Source organism: Periophthalmus magnuspinnatus, chromosome 20, assembly GCF_009829125.3.
Source record: "Periophthalmus magnuspinnatus isolate fPerMag1 chromosome 20, fPerMag1.2.pri, whole genome shotgun sequence".
Taxonomy (NCBI): domain Eukaryota; kingdom Metazoa; phylum Chordata; class Actinopteri; order Gobiiformes; family Gobiidae; genus Periophthalmus; species Periophthalmus magnuspinnatus.
The window spans coordinates 22403545-22404435 of NC_047145.1; positions in this window are offsets into that span (position 1 = coordinate 22403545).

Genomic DNA, 891 nt, shown 5'->3' on the forward strand with positions numbered 1-891 from the left:
GCGGCCTAACCAAGTCTGATCTAATAAGAATCCACATGAGCGTCATAACGACCACGATTCACAGATTACATCATTTACGAGTTTGAAACCGTCTCTCGTACAAGAATGTGACGGTTATTTTTAAAGTTCCCGTATTAAACTATGTCCTGATCTGTTCTACTGTTGTTTCTTCATCACAAACAGACCTGGAGATGTGTTTTTTTGTTTCATTCACACACGTTTAACGCACAAACCCTGCAGAAAACGCTCTGTTCCACCTTGTGATGTCATCGAGTGGTGATACAGGAAGTGCTCCACTGTGTTTTTAAACTCCACACACCTTCATTTAAAGAATCATTTGGATCATTTCTGCCTCTGGAGTTTCCACTTATCTCGACTGAACTGAAGGTAAAAGGAGGAGTTAACCTGAAAACTACCACTTGATGACATCACAAGGTGGAACGTCGCAATTTTGAGCTTTGGAGATGTAACAGACGAATAATAAGTGTGAGTCAAACATGTGTGAATGAAACAAAACACAACTCCAGGTCTGTTTTTGAGGGAACAGCATCAGAACATGGATTAAACCTCATAAGAGTAAAGTTTGTGTGATATAGAAACTTTAAAGCCGAAATGTGTAACTGTTTGTTTGTTTCTTTATCTGTTTCTTTCTTTCCTTCCCTTTTCTGTCTTAATCTGTATTTCTTTCATTCTTTCTTTCTTCCTTTTTCTTTCTTAATCTGTTTCTTTCCTTCCTTTCTTCCTTCTTTCTTAATCTGTTTCTTTTATTCTTTCTTTCTTAATCTGTCTTTCTTTCTTTCCTTCCTTCCTTTTTCTTTGTTTCTTTCATTCTTTCTTTATCTGTTTCTTTCCTTCCTTCCATCCTTCCTTTTTCTTTCTTAATCTGTATTT